Here is a 14,232-nt window from a genome sequence, read left to right as displayed (position 1 = left end):
GACTGATGGGAGGCGGTGCCGGGAGGGGTCACGTGCTACATGGATGCTGTATAAAAGCTGTGAGGTGGCTGGGATGAGGCAATGTGGGGCTGACCCTTGTGGTCCAATGGGAGTGTGTCAATTTCTAAAAAAGAAAAGTGCTGTTTGCAATAAAAGACCATATTTACCTCACAAAAATTAACTTTGCTGTCGTCTTGCGCTAAAGTCTTTAGCGTTCCGCACTTTTTGCGTACCTGTGTCTAGCCCCCCACCCCCCCACTGTGGGCTATGGTTCCTCTCACTGGATTCTATAACACTGCTGTGGCCTGTAGTCATGTAGGGACTCGTGGAAAGAACCACAGCACATGTGGGGGGGGGATACAGGTGCTCAACACCCCCAAAAGCGGGAAATAGCAAAGATGTAGGCCAGAGGATTTCGCTTCTGAAGACTTTCCACCCACTGGAGTGATAATTAGGGCCCTTTCCAATCAGGCCCACCTGGCAGTTTGTTAGGGGAAGAACCTGATCAGGGCTCCATGCAGCTCTAAGGACAGGCAGGTGGAAACAGACTTGTATCTGTGTACAGCGGCCTTTTCTTTTTTTAACTTTACTTCAACAAATAAGAATCACTTCATCAAGGACCTTGCAATTAAGTGACATAAAGAGAGCTGCGAAAATATGCAAACATTACAATGTAGATAATGCAGAATCCAAATTTTGCAGAGAGGCAGTGCAAGGAGCCAATCAGCTGTACTGCATTGCAAGGATCCAATCAGCTGTATTGCAGTGCACAGAACCAATCAGCTGTATTGCAGTACAAGGAGCCAATCAGCTGAACTGCTATGCAAGGAGCCAATCAGCTGAACTGCTATGCAAGGAGCCAATCAGCTGTACTGCAGTGCAAGGATCCAATCAGCTGAACTGCTGTGCAAGGAGCCAATCAGCTGTATTGCAGTGCAAGGAGCCAATCAGCTGTATTGCAGTGCAAGGATCCAAGCAGCTGTACTGCAGTGCAATGATCCAATCAGCTGTATTGCAGTGCAAGGAGCCAATCAGCTGTATTGCAGTGCAAGGATCCAATCAGCTGTATTGCAGTGCAAGGAGCCAATCAGCTGTACCGCCGTGCAAGGAGCCAGTCAGCTGTATTGCAGTGCACAGAGCCAATCAGCTGTATTGCAGTGTGTGGAGTCAATCAGCTGTACCGCAGTGCACGGAGCCAATCAGCTGTATTGCAGTGGAAGGAGCCAATCAGTTGTATTGCAGTGGAAGGAGCCAATCAGCTGTACTGCAGTGCATGGAGCATATCAGCTGTATTGCAGTGCATGGAGCCAATCAGATGTATTGCAGTGCAAGGAGCCAATCAGCTGTATTGCAGTGCATGGAGCCAATCAGCTGTACCGCAGTGCAAGGATCCAATCAGCTGTACCGCAGTGCACGGAGCCAATCAGCTATATTGCAGTGGAAGGAGCCAATCAGTTGTATTGCAGTGCAAGGAGCCAATCAGCTGTACTGCAGTGCATGGAGCCAATCAGCTGTATTGCAGTGCATGGAGCCAATCAGATGTATTGCAGTGCAAGGATCCAATCAGCTGTACTGCAGTGCACGGAGCCAATCAGCTGTACCGCAGTGCACGGAGCCAATCAGCTGTATTGCAGTGCACGGAGCCAATCAGCTGTATTGCAGTGCATGGAGCCAATCAGCTGAACTGTAGTTCACTGAGCCAATCAGCTGTACTGCAGTGCAAGGAGCCAATCAGCTGTACCGCAGTGCAAGGAGCCAATCAGCTGTATTGCAGTACAAGGAGCCAATCATCTGTACTGCAGTACAAGGAGCCAATCATTTGTACTGCAGTACAAGGAGCATGCTGATGGGAGGAGAGAGCAGAGAGAGAAGCTCATCAGTCTTCCGCCTCTCCTATGTTTGTCTAGTTACAGGCTAAGTGACGGTCAGGATCTATAAGTGAAGGCCTCATGCACACCTGCTTGTCATTGTATCTCAGGGTTTTTTTTTTTTTTTTGCATGTTCCTGTTTGCGTTTGTTGGACAACTGCATTCACTTGGATGGACTGCCCTACAAACTTCAAATGTGCCAAGGTAGCTCCTGCACCTTTTTTTGGCAGCGAGCCTCATGCGTTTTTGCAATGCGTGTTTTCTCCACAGAAAAACGCATGACTGCTCTCAGCATTTGGGGTGCACCTAAAGAAATAATGGCACCGCAAGCGCGTTCCTGGGAATGTATGTTTCTGTGGGTGTTTCTGGAACACGAAGATTATGAGAACTGCAACAGGGAAAAATCAGGTCTCCTGAAAAATGCGACCTGATAGGTGCAAAGAAATTCAAAGTGACACTTCTTCTTTAAAGTGGTTGTACCCTTAAAAACAAAATGTCACTGCCAGCCCCTCTCTTTTATGCAAAATTTCTACAGGTTACCAGCTTAGAGTTACAGAGAAGGTCTAGGGCTCAAATTATTGCTTTTGCTCTAACAATCGTGGCGATACCTCATGTGTGGTTTGAACACCGTTTACATATGTGGGTGCAACTTGCGTATACGTTCGCTTCTGCTCGCGAGCTATCGGGGACGGGGCGCTTTAATTTTTTTTTCTATTTATTTTATCTTTTATTTACTTTTTTTACACTGTTTTTTTTTTTTTTTTTTTTAATTTTCATCACTTTTATTCCAATTATAAGGAAAGTAAACATCCCTTGTAATAGAAATAAGCATGACAGGACCTCTTTAATGTGAAATTTGGGGTCAAAAAGACCTCACATCTCACATCTACACTATAAAGAAAAAAAATATATATTTTTTTTTTATGATGAAAAAAAATCGGCTCTTTAAATCCCTTGCTAGGAACGACGTATGGCGTCGCTCCGGTCCTCCAAGGCCATAGAGTCAAGTGAGGGCCATTTTGCCCTCACTCGACTTCCTGCCTGGGGGACAGCAGACCAGATAATTTTCCCCGCTACCAGCGGGTTCGGTAAGCGGGGAAAACGACCGGGAAGTGGCGGGAGGGGCACCTCTCCCGCCACCCATAGGGGTGATCCTGCTGCGAATCCGCCTCTGGGACCACCCTTATGTTAAAGCGGACCGCCCGCAGTTTAAAAAAATATTGGGGTTATGGCAGCTAACCATAACCCCGGTATTTGACGTCAAAGTACCTACGTAAAACTACGGCAGGCGGTCTATAAGTGGTTAAAAGCATTTCTAATTGACATTATTTTTTCTCAGGCTGCTGAGGACGTATCCAATACGAAACCGGTACGGCAAGTCGCATCACTTCCGGTTCCCACATCGAGGCTTGGATTGCATAGCGCTCCGGACGCTCGACTTCCCTGCCTATATATCACCCACGTTTGTGAGTACTTTTACCCTGCCTTATCAGAATAAAGCACTGTATTTACAGTCTCACACTATGTGCCTCTTTATCGTTTGATCCCTTGCTTTATACACACCGCGGACCCCCGGAGTGGACACCCCTGAAATTTCACCAGACCCATACAGTACACAGTCGATATCCTTTAACCCTTGGACCACCAGGGACCTTCCCAGCTGCCCCCCCCCCCAGGACCTGGAGTAGGAGGGAGAATTATCCATCTCATATACCCACCTTATACCCCTGTGTGGGGTGGGTATTTCTGGTGAGTGTGTTACCTACTATAGGGGTCACGGTTCACCTCACTACCCACCACGGGGTTATCCATTGGTGTGTACAGGACACACGAAGAAATCTGTTACAGCTTCCTAGAATATGAGCACCCATCACTGCTTCACTAAATAGAGACTCATCTATTTTTTTGGACATTGGATACTCATGTTGGGTGTCTTGAGCACATGTCACTTTATTATCACCATTTAAATTATTCCCCCTTATTTACCAGTCACGTTATTTTATTTAATTTGAACAGGTCACTTTAATCATTGGGGACTATTTGAGTTACTTTCCAAGCACGATTGCACATAGATCTATATGTATTATGTTGTATTAAGTTCTATACACTTATACTGTATTATTATTGTCAGCATTCACTTTAGCACTTGTCACTTTATATAGATATATCACTTATGCACGGTTATAATTGTTTATGATTATTTATTGGTTATATCACACTTGTGCAATATTTTACCTGACATTCTAGTGTCATTTACATCCATTTCTATATGTACAGCATTAGGCACCTTAAGGGTGAATTACACATACTTGGCACTTTGACACAATAGCTACCTCGTTTATATAGTGGGTCTATACCTGTTACACGTGACTAGTGATAGCACTAACAAATAACCCCCTTTTCTTGGACTATTAGACAGCGCCACCCCCTACCTCTTTCTATTATTTTTTCTCAGCTGGCTAAAATTTCTGCACAGTATTGTACATAGTAAAATGTTGAAAGTAAGATACTACTGTTATTAATTAGAACACCGCACATTTTGAACAAACGTAATATTAATACAAATGAGATCAATGTGTATAAATAACGGATGTTTGGTTACTGTTTTCGATTTGACCGATTCTAAATTTATCGATTTGAATGGAGAAAAAAAACAACTGGTAAATGCGAAGAAATTTCGAAAAATACATAGAACGAATTCCAAATATAAATCCCAATACGAATTCCAAATATGAATTCCGAATACTAATTGAACGAATCAATCGAATTTACAAAACGAATTGACTAGATTAACGAACCTAAACGAACCTAAACAAATTTTTTCGCCATGCACATGTCTATTTACTACTAATAACTGCAAGGGGGGGGGGGGGCGATGTCGGCTCACACAGACACAGGAGCTGACAGGCAGAGAGGGAGGGAGGGGGGAGAGAGGAGAGCAGCGGATTACGAAGGTACGTATCCTGACCACAGTAATCAGGGCTCAGCATAGCCAAAGGAAAGTTGATCGCACTCAGGAATTTGATGAAATGAAAGTGTTTTAATTCTTCATAAACGATAAATACAGACAGTGCATCATAGGAACATGCAACAGGTTGACGCGTTTCACGATACAAATGGTTATGAGTAAGCGATCATTTGTATCATGAAACGTGTCAACCTATGGCATGTTCCTGTGATGCACTGTCTGTATTTATCGTTTATGAGGAATTAAAACACTTCCATTTCATCAAATTCCTGAATGTGGTCAACTTTCCTTTGGCTATGCTGAGCCCTGATTACTGTGGTCAGGTTACGTACCTTCGTCATCCGCTGCTCTCCTCTCTCTCCTCTCCCTCCCTCTCTGCCTGTCAGCTCCTGTGTCTGTGTGAGCCGACATCGCCTAGCCTGAGCGGCTTTTCTTTGCTAGTATCAATCAGGGCTCAGCAGCCATGATTGCCGTGGTCAGCACACAGAGGGGGACACAGGAACTGGCAGGATGAACCAGTTTTTTTACAGCCTAGAGAGGGACAGGTTAGACAGTACAAGCGCTGTGCTGTTTAACCTGCTATAAGGGAACAGGATCTCTTTTTTTTTTGGGGGGGGGGTTACCACTTTAACAAACACATCATAACTGGGCTGATAGAGGTGTGTGGTCCTCCAGCTTAGCATTGCTTATGACAGACCTACCTGTAACATAGGGATAGCACAGACAATGCACCTCTGCAATGTATTTAAACTATGTTCTGCCACCCGGATTCTACCTATAATGGGAATATCAGTTTTGGGTGGATCAAGCTGAGGGTTGTCACCTGGCTGATATTTTGCAGGCCTGGCCAGTAAAATAAGACCTGTTTTCAATGTTCTGATTAGGACCGGGATCATAAGATAGGTATAATCAGACCCCCACCCAACCCCATCATTTTGAAATCACAGTATTCATTCTGTATTCATCCTGTATTTTGTAACTGGAACATGTCATCAAGTTTATTTTTGGTTTTTAAAATGTAACGAACTTAGAAAGTGAAGCATGCTGTGTTTTCTCTTATGCCTTTCAGTGAATACAGGATCCTTTGTGGAAACCAATCTGAAAAATGAAGTGTGCCAGCTTCAGTTGGAGCATCTGCCAAGGTCAACATGATCTGACCAGCGTGTTTTGCTCAGGAGATCCGTGTTCTGGAATATGGAAATAAGACCTGTACTCTCAGAAAAAAACAGTACGCCAACTGTCAAATTCTTTTGCTTTTTTTTTAGGTTTTTTTCATTTAATTTTTACCTGGTGATCTGGCTAGAAAGTCTGTTTTTTTTTTTAGCCTCAGCAAAACAAGCTGTTTAGCCACACTGGCAGTTAGAGGGTTGAGACAAAGCTTTATCCCATAGAAATAAAAACTGGTGCTGTAAATGTTTAAAAAGTGTTATCTGGAGTTCAGCTTTAATTTGTTAGTCAAGTCCATCTAATCTGCTGGTGTATCCAATACTTCCCTCTCCCCAAACTGACAATGCTTCGGTCCAAAGGTGGCTCAGATGCTCCTCCATCCAAAATAAAGACACCATAAGACAGGAAGTGTGTTACTGGCTGGGTCACCAGGTGAAAATAAAAGAAAAAAATCCCAAAGATAAAACTAATACAGCCACCACAATTAAGGAATGGTAAGTTTATTATATTACATTATTGTTTTTTAGATTTATATCGCTTTAGCTTAATTTACATATATTTGCCAATGTAAAATTGTACCTGGGGTGCAGTTTTTCAGAGATAAATTTTGTGCCTTAACCTTGTAGAGAGAAGAAATACAGAATGAAGAATATGAGGGACACTGTGTACCATTGTAAATATATTTTAACAATTAAATGTAGAAAGCAATGAAAGGTAGTGTAAATAATGACAAAGTATTTGGAGGGAAAGGAGGATGGGACAGCATGGAGTGAAGGTGGCAGCTATCAGAAGTTATAACTTGTGCAGCAGTAACAGTGAGAGGAGATTCTAGCTAGAGATTGATACATTGTGACTAATGAATGAAGAAAGAGAGAGGCAGTAAAAGTGGTGCTGACAGTTGCTTGACTTCTGGGGTGCTGGTGCAAGATACAAGCCAGGGAGTCAGGGACTCTGGCCTCCAACCCAATGACCTGGTCTTCTACCCCAACATGTCCAGCAGCAGCAACAGTGCTAATATAAAATTATGTATGTGAAAATATATTTTATAAAATAAAATCTACATAAAAAAATACTTTTATGCCAGGACCAAAGATCCCAGCAAGGAACTAGGTCCTTACTCCTGACTAGGCAGATTAAAACTGACATCCTATGCAGGAAGAGAGAGGGTATATCCCCAGGCACTGCCCATAGGCGTAGCCAGAAATTCTTTCTGCCCAGTGTCCTACTCCTGTAGGGGGCGGTATTACCCTACTGATATGCATCAGAGGACTGCGTCCGTCAATGAACGATAGAGAAATATATTTTATAAAATATTACACCCCCACGTCTTCTCCCAATTTCACCAGAAATAAAGATGGTGTACGTGCATGTATGATGCTGCAGAGAAAGAGGGGAAGGGTGTCCCTCTGGTAAGCATCAGGATATTGAGTGGTAGTTTTGGGATCTCCAAGCAAGAGGATCTTACTTTCCATTGAAAATGTGAAGTCGGTCAAATAGAACCATGTCATTCTGTATGTGTCGTGTTTACTTTGGTATTACAGAATAAGGCTTTCCATTCCACCCCACTCAACCCCAGAGATATTGGAAGAGTGTAGGGGTCTTTCCATTCTGGGGGATAAAGGATTTAGCTGCTTTTAGTAGGCAGTTAAGTATGGGCATCTTGTAAGTTTTTGTGGGACTGGTGACATGACTAGTCGGTGGGTTCTTGAAAGATGTCTCTGATCTTAATTCAATAGGGCCTAAGTTTTGGGTGGGATCAAAACATATGGAGGATTGAATCCCTCTTAGCATTGCAGTTCCTGCATTTGTCGGAGACAATGACATCAGGATAACATTTGTGGACCATCTAGATAAGATTTAGGAGTTGGTGTGAATGGAGGATTTCAGAGTAAAGTGATGGATGTTTTGGCCTTGTTCTAGCGTGAAGGTCCATAGTAGGTCTTGTTCCCGTTCTGTAACTTATTTAACCATGTGGCCTGCCTGTGGGTGAGAGTGTATTTGTGTAGAGGGTAGACAAAGTGCAGAAGTGAGCCTTGGTCACTACATAGCGTTTTGAAGTGAGTGAAAGGTGTTGAGAATGACGCAGGAGGTGGTAGAGGATATACAGTGTCTTTAGCCTCGTACACACGAGTCGAAAATCGGCAGGGAATTTTCGTCCGACGACCGATCTGCCGATTTTCGGCTTGTTAATATGATGCCTCCGACAACCGACTCCGACTTTTCGGCCGAAACAAATCTGGTGTGCAGGCTATAGAATTTTTGTCCGCCGTCAACACAACGGCCGATTTTCGTGCAGTCAGTACAGATTTCGGCAGGGAAAGATCTTATGACCAAGTCTGGGCATGCTCAGAGAAGAAAGAACACAAAGAAAGCAAACCAACACATGACATCACTTCTGAAGTAGAATTTTGTCGAGCGAGAAAATTTGTGTGCAGTCTAGGCACATTCCAACCAACAAAACACCACTCTGGACAAAAGACGGACGACCAGTGGGCCGATAATCGTTGCGTGTGTACTAGGCTTTAGTTGCAGAGCTTTCCAGACATCAAAATAAAATGGACCCCTAGTGGCCATCATGGCTTTAACAGAAGGGCCATTGTCCATAACAAAGAAAATGGGAGGCTTGAGAGAGTTAATTCCCAATTTTTATTTTTTTTTTTAGGTTTGTTTTCTATTGGGGATAGACAGCAATAAGGACCTAACTGATGTTCTAATTTTCCTCTGTTTTGGTTACCTTTATGTTCTTGTAAGATAATTTCCTCTAACTTGCTCTCCTGGTGCCAACATAGCCGCATAGGGGAAATCCTCTGAAGGAGTCCAGAGACAGCAAATGGAAAAAAAAACAGACAGGATATGCTTTTTGTTGGAAAGCTCCTGAAGATATGACTCTGGTTGCAATAAATTTGATTGAAAACGCTTGAGAGAGTATGTCATCCTAAGCACCCTAAGAGGGTAATACATTTTTTACCCAAATTGCCTGGGACTTATCTGTAGTGATTTCTGCATATGTAGTGTGGGCAATTTCTCTGACTATTAAGACTACTGTAGCTGGTACCATTTTTATTATACGTTTAATCTTTAATTAGGCAAATTAGGTTGTTGCCTAAGACCTTGCGTTTACAGGGGCGTTGTGGCCGCTTAATTTGCCTAACGCAGTACCCCAAGTAGCTTTAACTACCCCGGGCTCTCACTCATTTAAGCTGGACTTGTGGCGGATGAACAGCTGATTTGCAGCATGACAGTGGCCTCTTACTAGCGGCCCACCCATACCCCCCTCCCCAGCTCAAACCAATCCCCATTGAACCAGAGTCAAGCTCAGCCGATTTCTGAAACTGCAGTGTTTGGCAGGAAGCTGGTCAAATACGTGGTGGCATCCTGGTGTTTGGTGCCTTTCCAGTAAATTTGAAGCATCTGCAAGGAAGGGGTGCAGGGTGGAAAAGGACCAAAGCCTGCAGGCAATTACAGGTTAGTGTGTGACACAGTCACTCTGTCACTCCATTGGGGGTCACAGATGTAAGGGGCGAGTTGAGACCCTAAGGAAAGGGGACACACTGATATAAAGGTCCCCCTTATATCAGTGTGCACACTCCCCTCTTACATCAGTGAACCCCCTCACCCTAGTTTATTAATTCTGCAGACTCTGGTCTGAAGGGGAACTCTGCAGACCCTGAAGTAAGGGGGAATGTTGTGGACACTGGTGTAAAGGGGAATTCTGGTGTAAGAGGTTCTCTGTTCACCAGAAAACCTCTTACACCAGAGCTCCCCTTTACACCAAAGTCCACAACATTCCCCTTTACATCAGGGTCCGCAGAGTTTGCACAGAAGGGAAAACCTTGCAGACTCTCATGTACTGTTAAGGGGAACTCTGATGTAAAGGGGAACTCTGATGTAAAGGGGGCTCTAGGAATAACAGGAACTCTGATTTAAGGGGAGATTCTAATATGAGAGCAGGAAGGAGGCCCGCTGCAGAACATGCGAAAGGGTCCCGCTGCGGGACCATAATAAAGGGCCCCGCAATGGGAGTAAAGGGCCCTGGGCTCGGGTCAGGAGGCCCTTCATGCTTTTTTGCATTGGGGCCCTGAAGGTTCTAGTTAAGCCTCTGCAGCATGACTTTATCTTAGAGGTGTCAGCACACCTTAACGCTGCTGTTCACAAGCAGCGTTATGTGCCCTGTCACACTCTCCTCTCACCTAAGACTTCTGGAGCGCTGGAGCTTATTTTCTATGGCCATGAGTGGGGCCCCATGTCTAAGTTTTGCCTAAGGCCTCACAAAGCCTAGAGCCACCTCTGATCCCAGCTGTTATGGGTGGGTTTAATTTGGATTGAGAACTAATCAGAATATATAACCCCTCTTTCCCTTAAAGAAGCCCATTTTGGCCAAATGCGTTGGGTTCTTGTCTGTGGATTGTTCATCAATATTAAATAGCCATGTAATTGGCACCATATCGACCATGTGGGTCATTATCTAGAAAAATATTTGATGGGGTTGATGTTCTGTAATAATTCTTATACTGTGTGTTGCAGCAATTTTTCTGGCTCTGAGGAAGGAGGTTCGCCCCTGAAACGCATCAGCCCAGCCACAGCAGCCCCATGCGGCACTCTGAATGCCATTCGGCTACGTATGGGACCTTGGCTACCTTGGAGATTTTATATGCAATGCTGATATGTGTATTATCACACCTGCCTTGTGAGTATATTCTATACTTTTTAATATTTTAATAAATGGTTTTAGTGGTGATGCACTAGGTCGGTGCGCCCCTTTTTCTTTTGTCTTTTCTCTCAGTTGGTTCTGGATACCCTTGATCCTGAGGGGACAGCAAGACCATTGGCTTTTTTCCACCTGAGTCTGAAGTGTATCTCTCTTCCCTCCGTCATATTCTACTTGAGCGCAGGAGATTTGCTTTACATTAGTGTGACAGTCTGTGGGAAGAATGCTCCTTACTCTTATCATCATTGGAAAAAATTACCCCCTTACAGATAGCCTAAAGGAACAATGGCATCATTGGAAACTTATCTGAAAGGCAGAAATTGCCCATTGCTCAAGGAACCCCTAGCGACCTCAGGAGGACCCCTATTTGAGAAACCCTGCTCTAGATCGTTTAACTAGGCACAGAAGATATGTACAAAATGCACACGTCTACCTTAATATTAGCAGCTGTCTACGGTCACATGTACAGTATAGTTTAAAAATGTGCAAATGCTTATTAGACTGATATCTGTATTTTGAACTTTGGTCATAGTGAATTGTTTCCAGATAACCTTATTATCCCCTTTTATGGCCAATAAATGGTTGGCAGGCACATTTTCTCTGACAATACATATAATATATGAGGAATAAAGGTCGAGTAAATGCTGTAAGGGGGATGGGCTCAAGGGCTCAACTGACAGTGGGAACTTGTGGGAACACTTGGAACAGGTGGTCTGGAGCATGGTTTACTTGGAGTCCAGTATGAGTTTCTTTAGTGTGAGCACAAACTTGGCCTGAGAACAGATCTCACCATAGATCAATCTAAAGTATTGTAGTCTGGTTAGCAGAGTTAGTGATGTAAGCATGCCTAGGAACAATTCCTTTAAAGCACAATGTGACCTCAGACCAGCTTGGGAGTAAGAAGGGGGAGCAATCAAACTAGGTCATGGTTCGGTTTAACTGTGCCCAGTGCGAGTACACCTTAAGTTTTACATGGAACATGCACATAGATTTATATATAGAAATTTGGTAGCCCAAAAGAAACTGCGCAAACGGTGATATCTGACAATAATAAACAAATAAATATAAATATGTCAGTGTGATTAATTCAAATAAATATATGGGGAATTCCTTCCACAGTGCAAGCTGCAATAAAAAACGTGTAAAAACGCATAAATGTGAGATAAATTGGTTAAATTGCGCTCAACACTCAAAACACAAGAAAGTGCTTGTGTGCATAAATATAAAAAATATAATTACAAATAGTCCTTAGGTGAATAAATATAGTGATAAAAAGTCCTTAAAGTGCCCAGTGCAACACGGATCTCTCAGCGAAAACTGAATACACTTCATCTTCATGTGAGGGACCTCCACCATAAAAACTCTCTCCACCCAGTGCTCAGGGTAAATACTCCTTACCGGAACTGGTGGACCCCTTGGTTATAGGGGGTCTCAAACAGCATAAATAATCCACAGATGCCTCCAAGCTATCCTTAGGATGTCCTTATAGGTAAGGCTCAGCTAGCATAGGGAACTCCAGGATGTATGGAGAAAAAGATAAAGGAAACTCCAATAGCGTAATACGTTCTGATACTCGGGGTTTAATAATAGAATTGCACTTACTCAAACACAAAGTTCATAATGCCTTCATTCAAAAGGTACAGCATAGGTTCGGTGTACGAGACGCTCCTCCCGCTCCTGCGTACCACCAACCCGGAACTCAACGGTCTCACGTTCCCGACGCACGTTTCGTCAGGCGTGCTGACGTCATCAGGGGATCATGTGACCGTACGTTTCCATTCACAATAAATAGAGGATTTCAGCTGACAACATCCAATCGCTGGCCAGCGGTTCCTGAACCGCCCATTCCCCACGGAATCATAGGTTCTCTCCCATAGCCAGGAAGTTCACCGTGGCCATCTTTTGTTTGGGAAAATCGCCAGTGTAACTCGTCTTGCAACACTCAAACTTTAATTAGCAAGCCTGAATATACAATGATGCAATGGAGTTGGATTGCCAGACTAATGATTAATCAGTTTAGCGCTAAATATTAATCAATATATATCAAATTAGAGCGATGGAATGCTGTTTACAATAAATGGAATTATGATTATATATATTGCCCCCAATCGAGTATATTAAACCATACTACATATGAGATTTTATTATAATAAAAATTTATTAAAAATTTATTAAAATTAAATTTATTTTTTCAACATATCCCTGAAGGTATAAAATCCTAAAATTCAATTAAATTAATTGTAGTTATCACTATATTTATTCACCTAAGGACTATTTGTATTTATATTTTTTATATTTATTATATTTATGCACACAAGCACTTTCTTGTGTTTTGAGTGTTGAGCGCAATTTAACCAATTTATCTCACATAGATTTATATACCCTTGCTTTCTCACATCATTGAAAACACCAAAGGGTAAGTGAAACAACAGGACAGACACTAAACTCAGACATCTGTATAAATCGCTTTATTTCTATCATTCTACAAATTAAGCTTAATTAGACAAAATTACTATGCACATAACAGATAAAGTATGCCTCAAGGATCAAAAACATAATCTCTGACCTAGTGATTAGACAAAAGCCATCATATTAGCTAAAAAAAAAACTGTCAAACATGTTGCAAAGCAGATTTTTGACAGCATTAAAGTTTCTATACAGTCCCTGCAAAATATTTATAATCTATCAATTGCTGATGCAAAATGGCGATTTTTTTTTTTTTTTTTTTTTTTAACATGCAATTGCTGCTAGCTTTTGATAAGTGGAAATGATGACTTGTTAAATTGTGTCAATTGTAGGTCTCTGGAAAAATTAGAATTGTATATTTTCAGCACTGTGGGTAAGTGGTTGCCTGGGGTTTGTTTGTTCTCCCTGTGTCTGCATGAGTTTCCACCCACACTCCAAAGACATGCTGGTAGGTTAATGGGCTCCTGTCTAAATTGGCCCTAGTATGTATGAATGTGAATAGGGACCTTAAATTGTAAGCTCGTTGAGGGCAGGGACTGAGTTGAATGTATAATAAATTTGTAAAATGAGTAATTTGATGGTGCTATAAAAGTACTTGTAATAAATAAATAAAAAATGATCTCCACCCCCAGTAAAATTTGCTGCATATAGGTGGTTTAAAACTGTACCCATAGGGAACCAAACTAGTTTATATACTAAGCCTACTCCTGTCCTTCACTACCCTTATGGCAAGCTTCCTAGGCAACAACCAGTACCCAAAATTTTGCAAGAAGATACTTCAGCCCAGTACAATAGTACAATATTACTTCAGCACAGTACAATAGTACAATATTACTTCAGCACAGTACAATAGTACAATATTACTTCAGCACAGTACAATAGTACAATATTACTTCAGCACAGTACAATAGTACAATATTACTTCAGCCCAGTACAATAGTACAATATTACTTCAGCACAGTACAATAGCTTTTTCTAACAATATTTGGCCTGCTCTTCATTCCCATGGATCTCTCCAAAAGGAAATTGATGCCATGCGTATCTGGGCACTATGG

This window comes from Pelophylax lessonae (assembly GCF_965119305.1).
Source record: "Pelophylax lessonae genome assembly, chromosome: 7".
Lineage (NCBI taxonomy): Eukaryota > Metazoa > Chordata > Amphibia > Anura > Ranidae > Pelophylax > Pelophylax lessonae.
This window is presented reverse-complemented; position numbering follows the sequence as displayed.